General features: G+C 48.2%; 1 protein-coding gene across 4 annotated transcripts in view; it reads left to right on the forward strand.

Annotated features, from left to right (window-relative positions):
* The window catches only part of LOC137549155 (serine/threonine-protein kinase PLK2-like), a 201,060-nt gene that overhangs the window by 60,162 nt on the left and 128,699 nt on the right, over positions 1-12,199 (forward strand). The window lies entirely within an intron of this gene.

Here is a 12,199-nt window from a genome sequence, read left to right on the forward strand (position 1 = left end):
ATTTTGTCAGAGGTGTAGGTATGTCAGCCAGTCTGGCTTTTGGAAGGTGTCACCTGGATAATGTGAGTCTATATGTAGATTAAATTTGCATTCAGGGCAGAGATCAAGGGAACTGCCATTGCCTTTATTGAATAGACCAGTCACCTTCAATAGGCAAAGGAACCTGGACAGTAATTAGGAACTGTCTACCTAGCCACTAGCAAGGAAACACTTACTTAGACAATTACCCGACCAGGTTAAAGCCCACACAGGTGGTCGGCTACCTCTTAGTATGAACAGTGGGCTGGAAATGGAATTGCTATGAAATCTGTAAGTGTAAACAGGATACTTGTTGTTCTCAAGATACAATTTTTGCCTGTGGAAATTAGAGGAAGGGAATGTTGAAAGCTCTGACATTTGCATGTCACAGCTAGCCCAGATGTGACAAGTGGCTCGGCAGACTGTGATGTCACAAACGGGGGAATTGCGTTAGTTTTGGGGATGGAACATTCAATGCCCCAGGCACCAAATGGGCCTATAAGAACCTGCACAGGTCCTTCACAACTCGTAGCCCTCTGGAGATAGCAAGGACGCTAAGGGCTGCCCGACTACTGGTCGAAGCGGCGTGCTCCTGCCAATGACGTTCAAACAACGCTGTAACGTTTATTTTTCCCTTTTATTTCGGCAACCTGTCTTGTGTGTATCTTTGTAAACTCTTAATCTTGTAACTTTTACTTTGAAACTTTTTTACTTTGTTTTTTGTACATCTTTTGTATATATTATTTTCTGCATTGCTCCATTTTTTTCTGGAATATTAAATTGTTATTTCAATAAGCTTGACTTCTGCTGTACTAAACTAACACTCATAGCCTAGAAGAGACTGAAGTGTAACTAAGTTCATGCCTGATTGTATGATTGAGCGACACTACCGTATAAGATTGTAATTGCATTGCGTGTGGGGCGTTTGTCATACGTTGGCCTAAAGCGCGCAGCTGGCCCAACGTACGAAAACGCCAGTGCGAGTAGCTCGACATCAGAGTGGCTAACAGTATCGTTCGGAACGACTGTTAGTAGTTTTGCTTCACTACAGTGTAGATTGCAACTGTGTGTGTGTGCGTGGCGTTCTCGTATTCGGCCTAAAGCGCAAAGCTGACCAAATACGAAAACGCAGATTGCGTGTTGAGCACTCGACAGCTGAGTGGACGTGTCTAGCAACAGCTAGTGGTGGCAGTAAGGAGCGTTTGAGGGGTCCCAGCCCTGTCTGTAGCTTGAATAAGGCTGTTCCCCGCTTGATCTGGTCAAACCCGCAGTCGGGAACCGTATACGCAGGCGTGCCACGGGCCGGTTCCTGACACCCATGACCTATGTGCAGTGTTGATTGTATGAGAATGTAAATTGCCCAATTAACTTATATCCATGGCATAGGGGCAGGTTGCATATCTTATAGAGAAACTCCGACCAAGAATTGAACTTTATCCCAATCAGTAGCTGATACCCCCTTTTACATGAGAAATCTATTCCTTTTCACAAACAGACCATCAGGGGGCGCGGTATGACTGATATTGTGGTGAAACCCCTCCCACAAGAAACTCTGAGGACCGTGGTACTCCTGGCAGTTTCCTGTCTGCGAACCTTGTAGCATTGTGGGAAATACTGTAGCTGTTTCCAACTGCCAAAACAGCAAGCAGCAGCTACATCACTTGCCAACAGTAAAAATGTCACCATGTAATAAATGTCAAAATGTAAATCAGAAATTTAAAATATTTGACAATGGGCAAACATTGACTAAATCATTTATACATAATTAATGTAAAAATTAAGCACTTTTTTACTACATTATTTTCACTGGAGTTCCTCTTTAAGGTCTAGTTCACATTATAAATCACAAGCGCTAAGTGCTTGTGTGAGCGCTTCTCAAAGCGATTTTCCCTTTGCTTTCAGAGCGATTTGCGCTTTTCTTATCGCTTTTGTCCAATTTTTTTTTCTTCCTCACAGGAAGTGAACTCTTTGACCTGGAACTAAATAAATACAATGTATTTATACTTCAAAAGAGCTAAGGGCAAATCGCTTTTCAAAGTGCTTTTTCAAGTGCTTTGCGATTTCCCTATACTTTGTATTAAAGTGCAAATGCTCAGGAAATGGTGCAGGAGCCGCATTTAGGATTGGAAAGAAAGCTCATCGCTCATGTGAGAATACTCACATAGAGCAACATTGCAGAAGTGCTTTTAAAGCGATTTTAAAACGCTCTTATTGTGAACGAGCCCTAAGAGTGCCTACATCTTAGGGCCCCATGAAAGTTTTGCCATGGAGCACCCATGATCTCTAGCTACACCACTGTGTGTGTGTGTGTGTGTGTGTGTGTGTGTGTGTGTGTGTGTGTGTGTGTGTGTGTGTGTGTGTGTGTGCCCGTGTGTGCCTGTGTGTGTGTGTGCCTGTGTGTGCCTGTGTGTGTGTGTGCCTGTGTGTGTGTGTGTGTGTGTGTGTGTGTGTGTGTGTGCCTGTGTGTGTGTGTGCCTGTGTGTGTGTGTGTGCCTGTGTTTGTGTGTGCCTGTGTGTGTGTGCCTGTGTGTGTGTGTGCCTGTGTGTGTGTGTGTGCCTGTGTGTGTGTGTGCCTGTGTGTGTGTGTGCCTGTGTGTGTGTGTGTGCCTGTGTGTGTGTGCCTGTGTGTGTGTGCCTGTGTGTGTGTGTGTGCCTGTGTTTGTGTGTGTGCCTGTGTGTGTGTGTCTGTCTGTGTGTGTGTGTGTGCGTGTGTGCCTTAGTGTGTGTGTGCCTTTGTGTGTGTGTGTGCCTGTGTGTGTGTGCCTGTGTGTGTGTGTGTGTGTGTGCCTGTGTGTGTGTGCCTGTGTGTGTGTGTGTGTGTGTGTGTGTGCCTGTGTGTGGGTGTGTGTATGTGTGTGTGTGTGCCTGTGTTTGTGTGTGTGCCTGTGCCTGTGTGTGTGTGTGTGTGTGTGTGTGTGTGTGTGTGCCTGTGTCTGTGTGCCTGTGTGTGTGTGTCTGTGTGTGTGTGCCTGTGTGTGTGTGTGTGTTGGTGTATGTGCGCGCACAGCAAATTTTACCTTTAACCACTTCACCGCTGAGGGGTTTTACCCCTTGAGCACCAGAGCAATTTTCACCTTTCAGCGCTCCTTCCATTCATTCGTCTATAACTTTATCATTACTTATCACAATGAAATGAACTATATCTTGTTTTTTCCGCCACCAATTAGGCTTTCTTAAGTTGGGACATTATGCCAAGAATTATTTTATTCTAAATATGTTTTAATGGGAAAATAGGAAAAATGTGGGAAAAAAATCATTATTTTTCAGTTTTCGGCCATTACAGTTTTTAAATAATGCATGCTACTGTAATTAAAACCCATGAAATGTATTTGCCTATTTGTCCCGGTTATAAAACCGTTTAAATTATGTCCCTATCACAATGTTTGGCGCCAATATTTTATTTGGCAATAAAGGTGCATTTTTTTCAGTTTTGCGTCCATCCATAATTACAAGCACATAGTTTATAAAGTAACAGTGTTGTACCCACCTGACATAAATATTTAAAAAGTTCAGTCCCTAAGGTAACTATTTATGTATTTTTTTTATTGTAAATTTTTTTATTTTATTTTTTAATTACAAAAAAATAATAATTGAGGAGTGTGGGAGGTAATCAGGGCTGTGGAGTCGGTACGAAAATCTTCCGACTCCTTAGTTTATGAAACCACGACTCCGACTCCAACTCCGACCCAGGGTACCCAAAATGGCCCCGACTCCTTGACTCCGACTCCTTAGTCTAATACTTAACAGGGCTGTGGAATTTGTACAAAAATCGCCCGACTCCGACTCCTGACTCCGACTCCTCAGTTTATGAAATCAACGACTCCGACTCCGGGTGCCCAAAATTGCCCCGACTCCGACTCCTCGAGTCCGACTCCAACCCGACTCCACAGCCCTGGAGGTAATGAGTTAATTTTTTGTGTAAAAGTAGTGTATTTGTATGTAAAAAATGCTTTAGGGTGTAGTTTTACTATTTGGCCACAAGATGGCCACAGTAACATTTTATTTATGCGACCGGACGCTTGCAGGAAGTACAAAGAGGCTGGGAACTTTTTTTTTTCTTCACAATGATCGATGCTCCTTGTAGAAGCAGCGGATCATTGCGGGGGCTTAGATCAATGAACGGGAATAGATTTTCCCGCTCATTGATCTCCGGGTGAGCGGGCGGCAGCGTACATGCGAGCGGGAGTGTGCGCATAAGCGAGCGGGAGCGCGGGAAGTACAGATTTCTCCGTCCCTGGTGGTAAAAGGATGGACAAAGGGGCGGAGAAATCCCTACGGGTGGGGGTAAAGTGGTTAAAAAAACTGTTAAAACCCATTAAAAAGAAGGTCCAAAGCTGAGGGCTGTCTATTACTGGTGGGTTGTCATCAGTGATTCAGAGGTTCTGAGGCCTGTAACAAATGCGATGCAATTACATCAGCGAGTTAACAGTGAGGCAGAATCAGTTGGGATAACGTGAAGCATGCAGTGCGTGTGTTCCGTTGCATTGGAACTAAGGGGGGGAGGGGGGCATAGTGACTGTGTGACTAACTGACTTACCGACCCCATTCTTACCGAATATGGTTTGCTTTGGCTTGTACTTGGTCCAAGCCAATCGTCCTGAGCCGCACATGCAGGACATTGATTACTTTATTTTCTTCTGGTTCAACTAGATGGACAGATATCTTTTTTTTTTCAGCCAACCTATGTTACCTGCTCCTACCAAGGTTCACCAAAGCCCTAGTACTCACAGCAGCCAGAGTGCTGTGTTATTTCATACCTTCTGCTGCTCTGCCTCCCATAACAGATATTTCATGACTTTCTTAGAATGAATGGAAGGGTTGTCTACCATCTGCAGAACAGCAGCACCACCTTATTATCAGGGCTGTGGAGTTGGTACAAAAGTCATCTGACTCATCAGTTTATGAAACCACTGACTCCGACTCCAGGTACCAAAAATTGCTCCGACTCCTCGACTCTGACTCCTTAGACTAATTTTTTACAAAGACTATGGATTTGGTAAAAAAATCATCCGATTCTGACTCCTCAGTTTATTAAAACCACCAAGTCCGACTCCAGGTACCCAAAATTGCTCCGACTCCAGGTGCTGAGCCTATCCCTGATAGCTTATTATGCTATCAGGGATAGGCCCAGCACCTGAGAAATGTAATGGGGAAGCAGGAGAAGGCATTACACTTACGCTTTGAAGCAGTCATGAACTGACCCTGGAGAAGATAACTTGTAGTATCGCGGGTGTTACCCCGCTTTTTCAAGGAGAGGAAGGACAACCGCAACCTCTGTATATAGTGTAGTGCATTTATACATTACCTGTCCTGTAACAGCTTCCAAACGGTGTCCGTCCATCTTGCCGGGTAAGCCGCATACACGCTAGCGGAGCATAGCGTCTGACATCAGATGCTATGCGCTGCCGGCGTGTATGCGGAACCCGGCGAGATGGACGGAGACCACGTGGAAGCTGACACCGGACAGGTAATGTATAAATGCACTACACTACATACATTTATACATTGCGGCGGCGGGGGTTTTGTCGTCTCGTCGCTCATTCGCAATTCGGCTGCCGTACCGACGCGCACCCGACCAACCAACTTCGGCCCGAAATTTTCCAGCATGCGCGATCGACCCGAAATCGGTCACTTTGTCGGTCGGGCATGCACTTGTCAGCACCAATTTTCATCCAATTCGATTATAATAATCGAATTGGATGAACGATTGGTTGCTTGGTCGGCTAATGTATGGCCCCCTTAAGAAATAGGACATTTGAGTTAAGAAACTTCAGTTGTTATCTATGCAAAAGAGCTTCTTTGAGCTCTCCGACCAAACTTGGGTGGGCTACGGTACTGGTTTTTGAAGCACTTATCTCAACCTGTCTCTCACCATTTCTTGTTTGTTTAAGGTTTCACTGCAGAAAAGTTCAAAGGTTTATTAGCTCGGCTCTGTTTCATAGTTTAAAATGCAGAGTGCAGTTTATAGACTGCAAATAGTAGAGAATGATGCAATGTTATATAAAAAAAAAACTATATACATAGTTATTTGGGTTGAAAAAAGACAAACCCCTATCAAGTTCAACTACAAAATAAAGTACAGCACCAGCCTGCTACCTCACATATCCCTGTTGATCCAGAGAAAGGTGAAAAACCATTACAAGGCATGGTCCGATTAGCCCCAAAAGGGAAAAAAATTGTTCCCGACTACAGATGGCAATCAGATAAAATCTCTGGATCAACACCACTGCGCATTAACTAGTAATTATAGCCATGGATGTCTTTCAACGCAAGGAAAGCATCTAAGCCCTCTTTAAATGCAGATATAGAATTTGCCATAACGACTTCCTGTGGCAATGCATTTTAATCACTCTTACAGTAAAGAACCCTTTCCTAAATAAATGGGTAAACATTTTTCCTCCATGCGCAGATCATGTCCTCTAGTCCTTTGTAAAAGCCTAGGGACAAAAAGCTCATCTGCCAAGCTTTCATATTGCCCTCTGATGTATTTATACATGTTGATTAGATCCCCTCTAAGGTGTCTTTTCTCTAGACTAAATAAACCCAGTTTATCTAACCTTTCTTGGTAAGCGAGATCTTCCATCCCACATATCAATTTTGTTGCTTGTCTCTGCACCTGCTCTACAACTGCAATATCTTTCCTGTAATGCGGTGCCCAGAACTGAATTTAATAATCCAGATGTGGCCTTACTAGAGCGTTAAACAGAGGCAATATTATGCTACCATCTACAGTTGTTATTTCCCTTTTAATGCATACCAACTGAAAATAAAAATATGAGACTCTTTTCTTTGATACTAATGTTCTATTAAAGGGATACTGTAGACGGGATCGGGGGAAAATGAGTTAAAGTTACCTGGGCTTCTAATGGTCCCCCACAGGCGTCCTGTGCCCGTGCAGCCACTCACCGATGCTCCGGCCCCGCCTCCGATTCACTTCTGGAATTTCAGACTTTAAAGTCTGAAAACCACTGCGCCTTCATTGCCGTGTCCTCGCTTCCCCTGATGTCACAAGGAGCGCACGGCGCAGGCACAGACCATACTGGGCCTGCGCAGTATGCTTCTGGTGCCATCAGTGAGAGTGAGGACACGGCAACGCAGGGGCGGTGATTTTCAGACTTTAAAGTCTGAAATTCCAGTAGTGAACCAGAGGCGGGGCCGGAGCATTGGGGAGTGGCTGCGTGGGCACAGGATGTCTGTGGGGGACCATTAGAAGCCCCGGGTAACCTGAACTCATTTTCCCCTGACCCCCCTACAGTGTCCCTTTAAGTATCTGCACTACACATACAATTCATTATACCAGGGGTGCCGACACTTTTTCAACTCACAAGCTACTGTGAAAATTACCAATCCCCAGAGATCTACCAACATTTAAAATGCTAAAATTTGCATATACCCCCCCCAACCCCCATCGCTGCATTATTGGGCAAAGGTAGATGCAGATTCCTTCCCCCTACCACCACATTATCAAGCAGACTCTTATTCCCCCAGTATAGGTAGCCAGGCATAGGTGCTCCAGTATAGGCAGCTAGGCATAGGTGCTTCAGTATAGGGAACCAGGCATATGTGCTCCAGTATAGGGAGCCAGGTGTGCCCCTCACCACCGCAGAGAGAAAGGCAGTGGCTTAATAACGGCACGTATATATGCAGAGTTGCTAGGCCACCACTCTCCTCTCCACTGCTGGTTGCCGCTGATATGAAGTCTCCACTCTGGCAATGCAGTGCCAGTGAGGGAAATCGCAGTGTGGTGGTGGGCGGCGGCCGGAGAAGAAGGGGGGCAGGCTGGAAAGGAAGAAGTGGAAGGACCACCCCCGGCTCTCTTGTTGCGCCTCTCCCTTCTCCTCCTCTGAGTGGCTGTGTGCTCAGGGCCGGTCCGCCCATGAGGCGGGGTGAAACAAATGCCTCAGGCGGCACTTCTGGGGGACGCCACCCGCCTGAACACACGCGTTCCAGCATGCCTTCTACTGTCGTCACTTCCTGCAATGCCGCCCACTGTATTGTAAGTGGACGGCATTGCAGAAAGTGACGACAGTGGACAACAGCTGGAATGCGGAAGACGTGAGTCGTCCCCGCCCGCTGCCTCTTACCAGTCGCGGCTAAAAGCTGGAGGGGGAGTGCAGATAGGGGGATCCAGGCAAGGGAGGGGGGTCTGACCCACCTCCCCGCCGCTGTGCCAAATACCCCCTTCCTGCCCACTACTCCCTCCAGCTCGGCAGCCCCCCACCCACAGCTTGGGGGGAGGGGTGATTTTTCCGAAGTTTGCCTCAGGGGGCAAAAAGTCTAGGGATGGCCTTGTGTGTGCTGTTCTGCATAGGGCAACAGAGCAGCACAATTAGATGGTATGCCAGCACTGCACAGTCAGCGGCTGCAATCTACCCAGCAGTCCTTCCAGAACTACTGGTAGATTGCGATTAATGCAATGGGCACCCCTGCATTATACCATAAGGTCTTTTTTTCGCTTCAGTGTCACTGTAAAGTCAATGTAAGGGGAAAAGTTCTGCCTGTTTAAATGAGCAGATAATTATTTTCTTTTATTTACTCTTATAGGATGTTAAATGGATTAACTATTCAGCTAACATAATCTTTAAACAATAAAGCAAAAATATGTTCATTTTAAACAATAATGTGCATGTAAGATAAACATGGGCAATCATACATAGAACAATAACTTAAAAGAGGAAAAAAAAACCATGTGGGAATAGATGCAATGCAGTACTGACTAGAGTTGGGCCGAACCTCCGATTTTCGGTTCGCGAACCGGGTTCGCGAACTTTCGCGAAAGGTTCGGTTCGCGTTAAAGTTCGCGAACCGCAATAGACTTCAATGGGGATGCGAACTTTGAAAAAAAAAATTAATTATGCTGGCCACAAAAGTGATGGAAAAGATGTTTCAAGGGGTCTAACACCTGGAGGGGGGGATGGCGGAGTGGGATACATGCCAAAAGTCCCCGGGAAAAATCTGGATTTGACGCAAAGCAGCGTTTTAAGGGCAGAAATCACATTGAATGTTAAATGACAGGCCTAAAGTGCTTTCAAACATCTTGCATGTGTATACATCAATCAGGTAGTGTAATTAAGGTACTGCTTCACACTGACGCACCAAACTCATCGTGTAACGCACCGCAAACAGCTGTTTGTGTAGTGACGGCCGTGCTGGACTGGTGCGCACCATGGCGAGAGTGCAGGTTTTGGTGGCTTTACAGCCCATATGGTCAGTCACCTGGCTGATGTAGCTGAATGACAGAACAGTGACTGTCCAGCTGATCAAATTTGGTCTGACCACAATGAGGCAACGACCTTATTATCGTGGGTGTGCCCCCCGAGACACTCATCTAGGCGCCGGTCATTGCTCCATTGTGATACGCAAGCCCCTTCACCACGGCAAGGTAATGATCACGAAGGGGAATGGGCGCATGTTCATGCCTTTTCTTTTGTTGTTGCAGCTGCCCGCAGTGCAGCCAGAAAAATTAGGCAGTCATGTACACGCACCCGAAAAATTATTACAGCGGCCGCTGCTAGCAGCGGCCTAAAAAATTCAGCAATCCGCCTGGAGTCCCGGACCCTGTTGGTGGTGGCGGAGAAGGTAGTGAAGCGGCCTGCAGGCAGACATGCTGTGTGGAGGGACTGGGAGCGACTTAGTCTTCTTGGGGCAGGCCAGGCAGCCAGTCACACGGCGTGCAGGCAGAGATGCTGTATGTGCGGGGACTGACTTAGTCTTGGGGCGGGCAGCAGCCCTCCGGGATCCATGCCTCATTCATTTTGATAAAGGTGAGGTACTTAACACTTTTGTGACTTAGGCGACTTCTCTTCTCTGTGACAATGCCTCCAGCTGCGCTGAAGGTCCTTTCTGAGAGGACGCTTGCGGCAGGGCAGGAGAGAAGTTGGATGGCAAATTGGGACAGCTCTGGCCACAGGTCAAGCCTGCGCACCCAGTAGTTCAAGGGTTCCTCATCGCTGTTCACAGCAGTGTCTACATCCACACTTAAGGCCAGGTAGTCGGCTACCTGCCGTTCCAGGCGTTGGTGGAGGGTGGATCCGGAAGGGCTACGGCGAGGCGTTGGACTAAAGAACGTCCGCATGTCCGACATCACCATGAGATCGCTGGAGCGTCCTGTCTTTGACTGCGTGGACACGGGAGGAGGATTAGTGGCAGTGGTACCTTGCTGGCGTTGTGCCGTCACATCACCCTTAAAGGCATTGTAAAGCATAGTTGACAGCTGGTTCTGCATGTGCTGCATCCTTTCCACCTTCCGGTGAGTTGGTAACAGGTCCGCCACTTTGTGCCTGTACCGAGGGTCTAGTAGTGTGGCCACCCAGTACAGCTCATTCCCCTTGAGGTTTTTTATACGGGGGTCCCTCAACAGGCAGGACAGCATAAAAGACGACATCTGCACAAAGTCGGATCCAGTACCCTCCATCTCCTCTTGCTCTTCCTCAGTGACGTCAGGTAAGTCAACCTCCTCCCCCCAGCCGCGAACAATACCACGGGAAGGTTGCGCAGCACAAGCCCCCTGCGACGCCTGCTGCGGTTGTTCTCCTGCCGCTGTCCCCTCCTCCTCCTCCTCCTCCCCCAAAGAAACACCTTGCTCATCATCCTCTGAGTCTGACTCATCTTCTGCACATGACCTCTCTTCTTCCTCCTCCTCCCCCCTCTGTGCTGCCGCAGGTGTTGAGGAAACAGCTGGGTCTGATGAAAATTGGTCCCATGCCTGTTCCTGCCGTAACGGTTCCTGGTCACGCTCATTCGCAGCTTCATCCGCCACTCTACGCACAGCACGCTCCAAGAAGTACGCGTAGGGAATTAAGTCGCTGATGGTGCCCTCACTGCGGCTCACCAGGTTGGTCACCTCCTCAAACGGCCGCATGAGCCTGCATGCATTTTTCATCATTGTCCAGTTGTCGGGCCAGAACATCCCCATCTTCCCAGACTGTTTCATTCTACTCCAGTTGTAGAGGTACTGGGTGACGGCTTTCTTCTGTTCTAGCAGGCGGGAGAACATGAGGAGGGTCGAGTTCCAGCGAGTGGGGCTATCGCAAATGAGGCGTCTCACCGGCATGTTGTTTTTACGCTGAATTTCTGCAAATCGTGCCATGGCTGTGTAAGAGCGCCTCAAATGCCCACAGAACTTCCTGGCCTGCTTCAGGACATCCGCTAAGCCAGGGTACTTTGCCACAAATCTTTGAACCACCAGATTCATGACATGTGCCATGCAGGGTATGTGTGTCAGCTTCCCCATATGCAAAGCGGCAAGCAGATTGCTGCCGTTGTCGCACACCACGTTGCCTATCTCCAGGTGGTGCGGGGTCAGCCACTCATCCACCTGTTTCTTAAGAGCAGCCAGGAGAGCTGCTCCAGTGTGACTCTCCGCTTTGAGACAAGCCATGTCTAAGATGGCGTGACACCGTCGTACCTGGCATGCAGCATAGGCCCTGCGGAGCTGGGGCTGTGTAGCTGGAGAGGAGAACTGCCACTCAGCCAAGGAGGAGGAGGAGGACAGCGAAGAGCATGTAGCAGGAGGAGAGGAGGTGGCAGGAGGCCTGCCTGCAAGCCGTGGAGGTGTCACAATTTGGTCCGCCGCTTTCTGCTTGCCATCGTTCACCACCAGGTTCACCCAATGGGCTGTGTAGGTAATGTAGCGGCCCTGCCCGTGCTTGGCAGACCAGGCATCCGTGGTCAGGTGTACCCTTGACCCAACGCTCTTCGCAAGAGATGACACCACTTGCCTCTCAACTTCACGGTGCAGTTGGGGTATGGCCTTTCTGGAAAAATAAGTGCGGCCTGGCATCTTCCACTGCGGTGTTCCGATGGCCACAAATTTACGGAAGGCCTCAGAGTCCACCAGCCGGTATGGTAACAGCTGGCGAGCTAACAGTTCCGCCACGCCAGCTGTCAGACGCCGGGCAAGGGGGTGACTGGCCAAAAGTGGCTTCTTCCGCTCAAACATTTCCTTCACGGACACCTGACTGCTGCTGTGGGCAGAGGAGCAGGAACCGCTCAAGGGCAGAGGCGGAGTGGAGGAGGGTGCCTGTGAAGGTGCAAGGGAGAGAGCGGCATAAGCAGATGATGCACCTGAAGGAGGAAGAGGAGAAGGAGGGTGACTTTGCTTTTGTGTGCTGCTGCTGCTTTTGCTCAGGTGGCCATCCCATTGCTGTTTGTGCCTTTTCTGCAGGTGCCTTCGTAAGGC

Source organism: Hyperolius riggenbachi, chromosome 1 (assembly GCF_040937935.1).
Source record: "Hyperolius riggenbachi isolate aHypRig1 chromosome 1, aHypRig1.pri, whole genome shotgun sequence".
In the NCBI taxonomy this organism is placed as follows: domain Eukaryota; kingdom Metazoa; phylum Chordata; class Amphibia; order Anura; family Hyperoliidae; genus Hyperolius; species Hyperolius riggenbachi.